The sequence below is a fragment of the Polyodon spathula genome, chromosome 6 (genome assembly GCF_017654505.1).
Source record: "Polyodon spathula isolate WHYD16114869_AA chromosome 6, ASM1765450v1, whole genome shotgun sequence".
Taxonomy (NCBI): domain Eukaryota; kingdom Metazoa; phylum Chordata; class Actinopteri; order Acipenseriformes; family Polyodontidae; genus Polyodon; species Polyodon spathula.
The window spans coordinates 33,256,674-33,270,609 of record NC_054539.1 but is presented as its reverse complement, the minus strand read 5'-3'; positions in this window follow the sequence as shown (position 1 = coordinate 33,270,609).

Sequence of the window (13,936 nt, the reverse complement as noted above, 5' to 3'; positions counted from 1 at the left end):
ACACAGACCATAAGATAAAATTATAATTCTGTATTGCACAAACCAGTAAAAATTGACAATCAATATATAAAATATCCCCCCCCCTTATCAAGGGTTGAGGGATAAATAGTTCACCCACAAACACAGAAATCTAAAACACCATAGAAATAAATTACTATAAAACAGTGATGGAACATCCACACATTATTCTAATTACAATAAAATACAAACTCTTATCTGCGGCATTGACACCTAAATAAGTGCACTCAATATCCTATAGCCCCCCACTAAGAAATAAATAGTTTCACCAGTCCCAATACAACCTCCCAGTCCACCGAGTCACTCCCAATTTTCCGCAAAGGTTGGCTCCCTTAGCCGCAATGCAATCTGTAGTGTGTAGGTGGTGTGCTTGGCCCACTTCGCTCACTGCTGGTCACTCGGCTCCCTTCCAACGCACTGCCTCTACCTGAAAAGGAAAGGGGGGGGGGGGGCACATTAACCTAGCCTTGAGGTGTGGCGATGCCTCCAGGACCCCCTGATGGTGTTGCCCAGGGCTGTGTCCACTCCCTTGCGTCCCAGCGGCACCAAAAGTATAGCAAGGGCTAAAAGAGCACACCACATGCAAGGCACAGTTAATACAGCAGCAATTATCCTTTTCAGCACAGCAACTCTGGTTTGCACACAATTGATAGTGAAAGCAATATAGTCCCCTGGTCACCCGACCCTTTGCTGTGCTGGGTCTTCTCCCTCTGGGTCAGTCCGTCTGTCTCTGCAATGCTCTGCCTGTTTCTTGGTTCTTTGTACTACACTAACACAGCATTCAACAATTGCGGACAATAACATAGTTCAATGTGTAACTAGCAATACTTCAGAACATAAATCCCATAGTCCCGTAATATAGGTGCCAAGGTTTCCCAATGCCTTCTTACAATTTCACCTAACTGTGTCACCCATGTATACGCTTTTGATCTTTCACAGTTCTAATTCCGTAGGTGTTGCTTACACACTCAGTTCATGCTCAGTCCGGCGTAAAGTCTGCTTTTCTTGGTTCTCCCCCACCTGGTTATCAAGTCCTGTCCTTTTACATTATGTAGTTTTAGCTGAATACAGTTTTGCTCTTAAAATAATAAAATAAAATCTACAACTGAAAAAGTGCCTGTATCCTGAACCGTAACTTTCCTTGCAGTCACTCTGTTAACATTACAGAAGCTAGCTAGCTACTTCAGCTGCATAAAGTAATCTAACGTTGTTTGAGCATCTTCCCCAGTGGAAAGCGATAGGAGACGACAAAATAATAATTTAACCTCCTTGTGCTCTGTCTTAAGGATGAGGTGTGAAACCAAGGTCCTAATTTAAGACCCTGCAACAGTGATTGTTACTGCATAGTTCACAGCTTAACCTCTGTAAATTGCTTTGGATAAAGGAGTCTGCTACATGAATAAATAAATAATAATAATAATATTATTATTATATACTGCTAATCTAGTTATTCATTATAAATAACATATTTAATCAGGAAATTTGCTTTCATGTCTTCTACAATAAAATCCTTTTTAATACTTTTTATCCAACTAAGTTATACTTCAGTTTAAATCGAGTATAATTAAGCTTGCTGCTGTCCATTTACAATCCTAGTGTTACATGTAGCATTACTTATATTCTGCTTAAAATGTTTTCTATAGCAACAGATATGGCACTGTCTAATGTTGTTGCAATGCTTACGCTATATATATATATTTCAACTTGCAAAGTTAGAGAAATATTTCTGTTTGTCAATGTTGTAGCAAACTGCAAATAGTACATGCAAATGCTAAATGCTTGTACTAGGCATATTATTATTATTATTATTATTATTATTATTATTATTATTATTATTACTATTGTTGTTGTTGTTGTTGTTGTTGTTGCTGTTGTTGTTTTGAACCCAGAATGGCAGGGTGGCTGGAGTGGGTTTATATGTAAGGCATCAAAAAGTTGCAGGAATAGTAAATGCATTTTTAAGCAGTAATTATCAAACAAATAGTAGTTCTTATTGGTGTATTTGTATGTATGTCATTCTCAAAACTTTTTGAACACCCCTTGTAAAGCATTTTTAAATGTGTCCTTATTGTAGTTTTGATTGTTGCTAATACTCACACTATTGTTATAATTGTTGCTAAGATAAGGGCCACAGCACTGACTTTGCAATGTATTTGTATTGGCTGAAGACATAGTTACGCTCGACCACTTACAATCACTTGTCTGGCTTGTGTCTAGCAAGTGTCCATCGAGTGAAGATCAACCTCAAGGATGCTGTAGCGTGCACGGGGGTAGGGGGCAGGGCTGGTAGGTGGTGCAATCTAAACATGAAGACACAAGCCCGATATCTGCTCCTGTAAGGGAGCCTGGCTCTTTTGTACAGCAGGATCGGCGCTATGCCTCAAAGCAGGAGGTCTCGAATTCACGTCCAGCTTGCATCTGTGAAAAACCCCTTCTTGCTGGAACCGAGGTTCACTACAATACATTTGTGAAGCGAATAGTCAACAGTTTTTGTCCAACATCTCGTAGACTCTAATTTTTGTTCAAAGAATAAATTAAAGATTGCAATACTGTACCTCTAGTTAGGTTATCAATGCTGCGGCTCTATCATATTACATGCTCTTTAAGTTTGTGTTTGTTTGTTTTAAATCAGGGGTTCCCAAAGTGCGGCCTGCAAGGACGTTTGGTGCGGCCCCCCAAAGCTCACCCTCATCCCCCCACCCCCTTTCTGACCATTTACTTTATTATTACATTTTCTGAAAATTTATGTTAAAAATTTGTATGTAATTTGGTGGAAATTAATAATACACAGCAATCAAAGTTCATAAAAATTCCCTAACATACATTTTGGATCAAATCTGGACCCTCTCAAGCCAATTTTATTAATTAAGTTGTTACGGTCATTATATGTGCACTGTCCCTTTAAAAAATAAAAAACAATGGCGCCTATAGTGCACAGTAGATTTGCTCTGCTGAAGGAAAATTACACGGAACCTCCTAAGAAAAGAAAAAGCGTTTCTACTTTTCTTAAGTGACTTGCTCAAGGTCACAGAGTGAGTCAGTACATGAGCTTGGATTTATAACCTGTAACCTCCTGGTTCCAAGCCTTTTCTTTAACCACTGGACCACACAGAATATTACTATGAACAGAAAAAAAAAAAAACTGTTGTAAAAACATTTCTACTTAACAGGTCTGCAATCACATATAAAATGAAGTAAGCAAAATATATTCACAGTTGGGCATTCAGATTGTAAGAAATAAAAAAACAAAACAAAACAAAACAAAAAACAGGCTATCAAATGTAAAATATTAATTTAATTATTTCACATCAAGAATAAAATGTGCTTTATAAAACTAGGAAATGTAAGAAGTTTTTACACCAAGAAAAGCTGAAAAGGCTGTGTACTGTGAACTCTGAGAGCTTGCATGGTTAAAGAATCCCGCAGAACTACAAATCTGTAGCCTGACGTTTCACCATTTTACATGTGCATAAATTTGCTGTAAATGCAGGACCAAATATTCAAACATTTGCGTGTGTCGCAAGGGCAGCAATAGAGATTTTTTTCTGCAAATCCTTATTGCAAAAAAAGTAGCACTTCTGAGTGAGATTCAAAATAGACGCTGATGCGTTGGACAAAACAAGTTTGCGAGTTGTTCTCTCACAAGTGGTTTCCCCTCAAATTTAGGGGAGGTGTTCAATAATCCTGCAAGCTCACCACCACGAGCTAAATTCAAAAGTTTATTTGCTCACAAATTACTCTGTTGCATGGAAATCACTTAAGACTACTTACACTCGTCTTAATTATTTTGCAGGAAGTATTTCCGGACAATCTCTGTTTTTAGTAAAGAGTGAATGTCACATGCTTTAACACACAAAACTGGTAGAGAGCTGGCCAGGTGACAATAAACCTGATACTGTTAACTATGTGTACAAAAGTTAACCCTCCCATTTTCCACATTCTCTCTACAGGTTCTTTTGTGATTCTGTGACACCAAACCCGACACCCCCCACGATGAACGTCCAAGAACCACAACACAGGTAAGTAAGCTTCAATTTTTATTGCTGAATGGCTACAATAATCTTGATCAAAATAATAATTTACACAAGAAGATACATTTGAAATTAAAACTAAAAATATAGCATCTATCTAAAATAGCAATTCTTACTAAAACAATTGGATTTGGTTGACACTATCTAAAAACAAGTTCAATTGTGCAAATAGGCAGGTCCCCGTGCTTCTTGACCACTCTTGCGCAGACCCCCAGAATAGCAGGTTCTCCAGAGCAGGCCCCCAGCTCAGCAGCATGCATGTCAGCAAGGACCCCAGAAAGCCCCCAAGCACCCATCCCCCAAAAAAGGAAGAGAGGAGATGCAAACATTTTAGAATTCTTAGAAAAGGAAGCTGCGAGGGTTGACGTAAGGCACCATCAAGCACATGCCAAAAATGAAAGATTGCTCTTCCTCTTTGATCAAATGGTGGATAAGATGTAGAAAGGAAAAAGTCTTTCTTTATAAGTATAAAAAATAAAAATATATTTTATGAACTACAGTGGCACACCATAAAGACACCAGCCACAAAGGGTAATAATAAGTGCTTATCACGAATATATAAAACCTTTAAAAAGTGATATTTAATTAACTTGAAGTTACATATCATTTATTTAAGGATTATAGTATTCCTGATATATATATATATATATATATATATATATATATATATATATATATATATATATATATATATATACACACGCACAAACACATACACAATACAGGTCAAAAGCTTGGAACTAAGTACAACAAATAAGAAAATAAAAACATAGTGAACCACATTAAAAGTGTTTGTATGTACACTTTTTTTAAATGTTATAATTAATAAAATAAATCCATTGGCAGACAAACATTTAAAGGTGTTAACAGTGGCCCAATTGTCCAGCAAAGGTGAGACCAGAAAACAATTAGACCAATCAACTTAAGATTGTGTGGAATGTTTTATTTTTATTTTTTTTATCTTATGTGAGAACAGTCTCAGGGCACTGACATTGAAAAAAAAAAAACACTGAAACACTTTTTTTTTTTTTAAACAAAGTGGATAAAAAAAAAACTTTAATTTTAACACAGACCGAAAAGAAATGAACCTCTAAAATACAACAATTTGCTTTTTTAAATACAAATATTTACACTGAGGAATATTTACAAACAGGGATTGGTAGAAGGAATTCACATAGATCAAAGGTAATCATGCTCCTCCAAATGTGCAGGAGGATTAGCGGGTGCAGAAACTGGGGCTGTCAGTTGGTCTCTCTTTGAAGTGCCACTCCTTTCATTCAACCCAGGACGAGGTGGAGGTAGTGAATCCACATCGTCATCCACTGCATCAGCCTCAGGCTCCAGGAGGTCACCAGCAGACAGGCAGTCATTGTGGAAGATGGCACGGGCTGAAATAGCTGCTAGGACAAAGGTGGGAACACCTCCAACCCTTTAAAGAAAATGCTCCTCCACCTGTTTTTCATCATTCCAAAGGCTTGTTCGATTATCGCACAAGCCCTTGAGTGGAACTGGTTAAACCTCTCCAAGACTCTTCCCTGCAGTGGCTCCTTGTAGGATGGGATGAATCAGATTCATTCTTGTAGGCACGGGTACCCATCATCACCCAAAATAAAGCACCCTTGTTGTGGGTACCGTGCCTCTATGTAAAATGGACTGTTTTTCATCACCCTGGAGTCATGCACTGACCATGGGTAACCCACACAAATGTTCAGGATCTTGCCCTTGGCGTCACATATTGCCTGTAGTTTAATGGAGAAGAACAGCTTCCTGTTGAGGTAATCCTGTGTGTAAGCCACATCCTGGGGCCTTGATGTGCAAGTGGCAGCCGTCAATAGCCCTCACAGCCTTGTTAAAGGCTGCATTCTGAGCCAGCTCCAGCTCCTCTGGCTTAGGGAACACAATAACCGTCCAGAAGTCCAAGCACCTCACTTGAAATCTTGTGCACTGTGCAGTATGCTCCGTTGGGATACCAAATATGCGTGACACCACCCTGTAGGAGAGCCCATGTGCCAGCCAGTATACAAAAATCAGAACCTCCAGGTCATGTCCCTAGCCAAAGTCCCTCTCTGTGGATAAGGTGCAGCAGAGCATTCACTGACCTTATTGACAGGAGAAAGTCTTGCCTGAGGTCTTGCTCCACATCAAAGTACACCCGTAGAACAGGCACACTTCAGTTCAGTCTGGTGTAAGACAGCAGAGAAGTCTTAAAGGGGGAGTATTATAAATGTCTGTGTCACATTTTGATTGTGTAATTATTTATTTATTTTCTTATAAGACATTTCAAACTTTTATTAGTCTGCGTACTTTTATCATTTCCGTTATATGTTTTTGCAGTGATTAATATATTAGTTTAGAACCTTTAGCCATTTCATTGTGATACTGAATATAAAAGTGCCTTGCAAAAGTATTCAGACCCTCTGTTTTCACATTTTGTTGCTTTAAAGCTTGCAGTCATGACCCTTTGAAGTAGGAATTAATATGTGTTATATACACAACCTACTCCACACATTCAAAGCAAAAACACAAAGAAAGTAGTAAATAGATAATTACTATGAAATAAAAATGATTGCATAAGTATTCAAACCCTTTGCTGTGGCAAACCTAAATTAATTCAGGTGCATAAAATGACCTTAATGAGCCACACAATTAGTTGAATGGCCTCTGTCTGTGTACAATATTAGTGGTTCTCATGATTTCAGAATAAAAACACTTGTCTCTGTGCGGTTCCTTGGTCAGGTAGTGAATTTCAAGCAAAGACTCAACCATGAAGACCAAGGAGCTTTCAAAGCAAGTCAGTGATGAAGTCATTGAAAAGTACAGATCAGGAGAAGGGTACAAAAAATATCACAGTCTACCTCAATCATCAAGAAATGAAAGGTGCATTGTACCACCCAGACACCCACAAGGTGTTTGTAACAAAGCACCTGAGTGATCCTGCAAAAATGTGGCAAAAGTTGTTGTGGTCAGACTAGACCAAATTGGAACTTTTTGGTCTAAATGCCAAGAGGTACGTTTGACGCAGACCCAACACAGCACATCTCCCAATCAGCACCATCCCTACAGTCAAGCATGGTGGTGCAGCATCATGCTATGGGGATGCTTCTCCACAGCAGGGACTGGAAAGCTTGTTAGCATTGAAGGAAAAATGGGTGGAGCAAAGTACAGGCAAATACTAGAGGAAAACCTGTTTCAGTCTGCTAAAGTCTTAAAACTGGGGCAAAAATTCAACTTTCAGCAGGACAATGATCCAAAGCACAAGGTCAAAACTACACTGGAGTGGCTTAAGAATAAGAAAGTGAGTGTCCTTGAGTGGCCCAGTCAAAGTCCAGACTTGAATCCTATTGAGAATCTGTGGAAAGACTTGAAAACTGCTGTCCATAAGCAATCCCCAAGCAACTTGAGAGAGCCTGAGCAAATCTACCAAGAAGAATGGGCACAAATTGCACCAAGCCGGTGTGCAAAGTTGGTAGAGACTTGCCCAAAAAGACTTTGTAATTGCTGACAAAGGTGCTTTCACCAAATATTGAGTTGACTGGTCCGAATACTTATGCAATCAACATATTTCAGTTTGTTCTCTTTAGTTTTTGTTAGACATTTACTGTAATTTATCTTACTCTTAGAAGTCTTCAGTCTGAGCATTCAAGTTTTGAATAAAATATTAAGTTTAAAAAACTGTGTATGCATCATTTTGTAATTTCAATGGGACACCACAGAACGGGTCTGAATACTTTTGCAAGGCACTGTATATTACCTATTGGATTTAAAGTAAAATAGATATCTTACTATTTCAAATATTATTTAAAACAAAACTGAAGTGCAACCCATTTAACGCTTTTAGCTCCACCCTACACCTTACTCCCTCGCTCACCCAAGTGCACACGTCAGTAAAACGTCATACAAAGTGTACACTTGTAGAAGGGTGTATAGTGCAAGCGAATGGTTTGGGAAGCAGCCTTCAAAGCTGTGCTGGGCTGTGCTGGATCTGCACATATTTTTGATGGTGGAGCTTCGTGACGTCATGCAGCATCCCTTGCAGAGCGCAATTCTGTACAGAACTGTGCAGATCTTTGCAGAACTGCGGGAATCTGTGCTACAAGAATGTACCCACTGTCACACACACTGTTTTTAACAGCTCCTCCGCCACCACTCACACAAGCAGCCATGCAATCTAACACCATTCACTCCAGGCTACACATACACACTCGCATGCATACCAGCTGAACAATCCACACAACGCATACAACACATAACACCCACATCAGCGGGTCTTCTGAGCGACCAGTTGTCTGGGTCGCTACAGTAATAATTGTTACAGCTGTGTATATTGGTATTTAAAATTGGATTCATTTATCCAACTTTTTACATAGCCACCCTTACTACTCTGGTCCCACGGCAGGTGGATATGCGATGGATTGTGTGTGTGTGTGTGTGTGTGTGTATATATATATATATATATATATATATATATATATATATATATATATATATATATATAATAAAAAATACAAAAAAACCCTTTTTGTTTTAAGTGACAGCAAAATCTGACAAAGCCTAGAAAGACTGGAAATTGTCAAATAAGACCACCACTGCGCTCTTACTTGTTACCATGTTCTGACACGGCTTTCCAGCACAGACTGCTTAACTTGTACAGTAGGTGGGTTCACTTCACACAACAACATACAGTAGGTAGTCGCCACCACTGGGCAGGTCAGTGGATTGCTGAGGATTCCAAAGTTCTCTGAAACAGCCTAATATGCCTTAGATCAGTGGTTCTCAATCCTGGTCCTGGGGACCCCCCTGTGTCTGCTGTTATTTTTTTCCAACTCAGTTTCTTTATTGAACACTCAATTAAACTAACAGTTGGCCTAATGAAACTTGCTGAGTTATGTATGACATTGAATAGAACTTGAAATCTCCAACTTCTTATAGGGTGAACCAAATTGTCAGTTCAATTGAGTGTTCATTTGCTCAGTTGGAAAACAAACATGCAGACACAAGGTCCCCATGGACCAGGGTTGTGAACCACTGCTTTAGAAATTAACAAAGCTCACTGTTCTTTGTGAATAAAAGCATTGACATGTGAATTTTAAAGATAATTAGAACAATTAGAATATGAACACATGTGAAGTGAGACTGTATTTCTTGTGTACTTTTCTTTTTCATATATACAAACAGTTTTCACCTTTGTTTCAAACCCTTTCAGCTATTTTTATTTATTTTGTTGACAAAAGCCATAGTTGTGTTTGAAATGCTGGAAAATCAATTTGATGTATGTGTGGCATAATAATGAAATCATTGAAAGAACATAAAATAGCATCAATCATGGGGGTTGTTTTGTTGATTTTTAATTGAAAGATTAATGTTTACAGTAGATTTTTTGTTGTTGGTTTAGCAGAAATGGCCACACCTTCAACATGTAAGTAGTTGTAACAGAATGGTGGTCTTTGTATTGGAAATTATATATAGTTGATTGTTCATAATGAACAGTACACAATTTCACTGGAATACTAGGATATCTACTGTATTGGGCTGTTTCAGAGAACTTTTGAATCCTCAGCAACCCACTGACCTGGCCAGTGGTGGTGACTACCTGTGCTGTCTGAAGCGAACCCACCTACTGTACCAGTTAAGCAGAGTGGCTGGAAAGCCTTTTCAGAACATGGGTGAAGTAAGAGCGCAGTGGCAGTCTTATCTGACAATTTCCTGTCTTTTTAGGCTTTTTCAGCTCTTACTGTCGCTTACAACATAGTTTTTTTTATATTTAATTTCCACTGTTTTTTCACAGGAAGGCTGATAAATATATTTGCATATGCAGTGGAAAGTATGATTGTAGACCTCTATGTGCATCATATATTTTATTTAACCACAAACAGGCTTTTATTCTTTTAGTTCGCAGTTCAGATTTCGACTTTACAATGCCATTTTACTTATCTCCCAGAACTGCCAAACAGGAAGTAACTTCCTATCAAAAAACTAAACCATAGAATATCTTTGACTAAGCTCTACTTTACAGAGTCCGACTTGCAAAACCCTAAGGCTTCCACAGTAGTATTACAAAAATAAGTTACCGATTCTTTTACACTTACACGAATAAAACTAAATAAGGCGGTTCAACTATTAACATAATCACACTGCTGCTGCTATATTGTTCAGCATTACATTTCTGCTATACACTAGGATAAACAATTGATAAATCTATTATTATTACACGTCTGTAGTTACTGTTTTGTTTGTTTGGTGTATTTATTGATAAATCTGCAACGAACATTCCGATTTAGTACGCACCTAGCAGACTAACTTGAGAACAGCTACTACGGTACTTTCTTCAGCATCATCCCCAGCTGCATTTTAAACCTCTTCCAATTGCAACAAACTTTAAAGTTGGAGATCAGTTTATCGCTATTACCGTGCTAGTTTAGTCCGCAGCTAGGGATAAGGTCATCGTTTCTCTCTGGCATAGACGGCGCCAGCTATGTTCAGCTACATTAATGTTCAATGGAAAATGGAAAACATATTTTACAATAATCTATCAGTAGGCTAAATATGTGGAATACAACTAAATAATAAAATTGCCGTGCCATGGTTCATGTTTTATTAGTAATGTTCAATATGTAGTTCACTAATGTAGTAATGAGAAGTGCACCGAACAATTACACCAACAAATGCCATTACAAAAACATTGTGATGCAATTAAAAGTGCAAATTAATAGGCTACTAATTATATATGGGTAGTGTAAAATAAAACAAAACAAAAACTCGGGTTAAATCAACTACGGTAAAAACCATGTCGGGAGATCGTGCTCAAAACTGCACAACAAAGGCTTTATTTTGTCGAATGTGTAAAAAAAAAAAAAAAAAAAAAAGCACATTAAAACAGTCGTAAATGTCCAAAAAAACCACCTGCCGTGTTACACCGTTCAAATGTTTAGCGTGAAATTTCTTCAGAGTTCAATGCTGCGTTTCCTCAGAGACGACCAGCAACAGTTACAACTTTAAAAACATTATGGAAACGACTGAAATTGGAGAATGAGCAGAGGAACCATCAGACGGGGAAGCAGAGGTATAGCCTATAGTACAGGAGAGCCTTCTTTTTATTTATCTCGATTTGTTCTTTCAGTTTGTTGATAGTTTTGTATGCCTTTGCCCTATTCCTTTTCACATACTTTCTGCCTCTAATTCTTGGTGCTGCACTTCCTGCTGTGCCACTGTCACTGTCACTTGGTGTGTTTGGGGGTGCAGTTGCTGAATAAAACTCCTCAATTTCTTGCCTATTGTTTACTACCTGTCTGTGTCTTGATATTTTTGAGGATCTTGTTTTAGTTTTTTTCCCTGAAACATCTAACTTTGTCAGCACTACTTTGTGGCATTTTGTCTGCTACTGCCTTTCCTTCTCTTTCTTTGTTACTCTAAAATATGAACACATTAAAGCATTAGACATGCTTTAAGCAGTCATACTCATGATAAAATAAAAGTTAATTTAGGAAAACAGGTGCAATTCTTTTTTTTCTATTTTTTTACATAAATCAAAATCCAAAAAGCACTGAGGCGTAGCATCCATTGTGGTATTTGGACTAGCCATAATATATAGATAATAGCATATATTTAAAAAAAAAAAAAGATTACATTTTTACATATACAATCAATGTGCATGCACATCTATTTATATCTATGTAATATATACACCCGTAACTGGTAAATATTTTAAATAGTTTACTTTAAATAACTTCTAAAGTCGCTACCATACCAGTTTGGTCATTACCAAAACAAATCAAGCTGTTATGGTAATGACAATTTTAAGCATTTTTAGGAATTTATAAAAAATTGAGGCCTGCACATCCTGACCAATTTTTGAAGACATAAGCCATTAAGTATTTTAAATCTACATTAATTTATGTAAAAAATACATGTAATTATTATGTTAAACCATGTACAGTAATGACGATTAATAAACCTACCTTATGATTTTCAGACATTTGAAGTGATTTTTAAAACAAATGTTTGAAAGAGATCTACTCACCCTGTGGTCAAGTTGGAATATTATGCAACCTCTTCTTGTGATCACATGAACATGGGGAATGGCCTAATGTATGTTTGAACTAGAAGGCAATACACTGTTACAGTAGTGACATATACAACTGGGGACAGGAATTTGCACACTTTTAAAAATATATATTTTTATATTTTAAAAAAATACGTTAACTTTTTATATAATAAAACATTATTTATTAAAATTATATTTCCATGTTTCAGAGTTAAATGCATTTATTTTGATAAAGTTGTATAGGAGTTGGATTTGGGAACAATGGACTTTTGTAGTTATTGACGCACAAACGCCGATATTGCATAGAAAATACAATGCATATTTGGTCATTTTTAATGATAACAGCTATGAAATAGATGTATATTACATATGACAAAATATTACATATATTTATTTTAATGTATTTATTTATTTATTCATTGAGGTGGGGACTGCAATTTGTTCCATTCCGGCAGAATGACTCATATACTCTATCGCCGCGCTATTATATAAAAACAAGGACGGGTTTCGGCAGAGTGACTTTTTTCAAAGCTACGCGCACATATTAACTACAGATTGTGGATAAAGTCACGAAAAAGAAAAAAAAAAAGATTTGAAGTAACACGATAAGGTTTCTCTCTTTCACACATACATCGACATTATATATCACAATTAACATTATACAATCAGGAATTTTAATAAAGCACAATATGTGTGTACGAGCACCATCTCATATCTTAAATCAAACTGTGCTCCCTTTACTCACAGCTGTTTTACCTAAGAAACAATGCTTGTGCGATAACCAGTGTTGCCAGTGTATCGATTTTGTCGCTAGATCCAGCGTATTTGGGGTTTTGCTAGAGACAAAAACATTGTCAAAGCGACTAGCGACTTTCACTGCCGACAACAGGGGTTTTCAGAGAAAGAAGTCGCCAAATTGTATCATCACAACTTAAGATTCTGCACAGCCCAGCGCAGGCTGCGCAACTTTGAAAAGTTGCTGCGGAACTGGTTGCGGCTATGAACCAAGGAGATCACGAGTGACCGGCTAATCGTAATGAAAATAACTGCTACAACTGCTGTCCCTTGTTAGCGGAAGCGAACGTCAGCGGCGTAAGCGAACGTAAATTTATTTTAAACACACATGATTTAAATCCAATCATAATCAGTCCTTATATACAATGTTATTTTCGCTTAAATTAAATCAGTAACCCTGTATATATATATATATATATATATATATATATATATATATATATATATATATATATATATATATATATATATAATCCAGACAAATATAAATAGGATATTTAAAAATGATCAACCCTCATTAATACATCTAATATTGTTTATATTGATGTTTACTCTTGTTAAGCGATCCCAAGAGGAGTGGTAAATTGTCTAGCGACATCTAGCGACTTTATGTTGTTTCTCTAGCGACTTCCTGCTATGTGGAGTTGGCAACACTGCAGATAACACGCCCCATAGAACACGAAGGCAAGCTCAGCAATCACAACATCGAGTTTGTTATCCCTTTGATCAGCTTGGTGTGCTTTCCAATAGCTTTCAAACACATTCTATCATGACTTGAATAGATGGCTTCTCTGTACTACTGTTTACCCCTAACTGAGAGAGTTAAACTAACGTAATATTCTTCTGAGGACTTGCCTGTTGCCGGTAGGGTTTTAACTTCCATTCATCTATTCGGACAGATACGAAGATTTGTATAATTGATCAATCAAAAGAGCAGACAGTGTTTTAATAACAGTTAAAATGGTATTCATGCTCTATCAATCAATCAATCAATCTTTATTTTATATAGCGCCTTTCATAGTGGGCCACCATCACAAAGCACTTTACAAGA